Source organism: Octopus bimaculoides, chromosome 27, assembly GCF_001194135.2.
Source record: "Octopus bimaculoides isolate UCB-OBI-ISO-001 chromosome 27, ASM119413v2, whole genome shotgun sequence".
NCBI lineage: Eukaryota > Metazoa > Mollusca > Cephalopoda > Octopoda > Octopodidae > Octopus > Octopus bimaculoides.
The window spans coordinates 19,208,092-19,208,730 of NC_069007.1; positions in this window are offsets into that span (position 1 = coordinate 19,208,092).

The window sequence follows — 639 nt, forward strand, 5'->3', positions numbered from 1 at the left end:
TATATATATCCATCAATTTTCTTTCTGAAAAAGAGCGTGGGCTCGAAACATCAAAGACTCCTTCTTTATTTCCTCAGCGTCAAAGTAACAGACCTTGTTTGTTGTTCCCTCATCTGTCTGTGATTTTTGCATCATTTTCAACCATATATATGCGTGTGTGTGTGTGCGTGTACATGTGTGTATGTGCATATGTGTGCGTGCGTGTGTATATGTGTGTATGTGCATATGTGTGCGTGTATGTGAATATATGTGCATGTGCGTGTGTGTGCGGGCGCGCCTGTGTTTTTTTTTTCTTTTTCACGATCCCTTTTGATCGAAATTCCACCCCTACTTCTTTCTTTTATTTTTTTTTGTCCCCCCGAAAGAAAAGCTCTACATTGTAGTTTGTCCACTTTCGGTATTTAGTCCTGTGTGGCCATAATAAAAAGATATCTATCTATCTATTTCTCATTTTCAAATAGTCATCTTCGTCGTCAACTACATTGATTGAGATGGTTCATCTATGTAAAATAGGACATCAATGCGTGTGTGCAGCATTTGCAGTTTCGCTCCCAAGTTCTTTTTCTCTCTCTTTACAACTTAAGCATAGAGAAAGAAGACGAGAAAGAAAAAGAAACACACACTCACACACACACACAC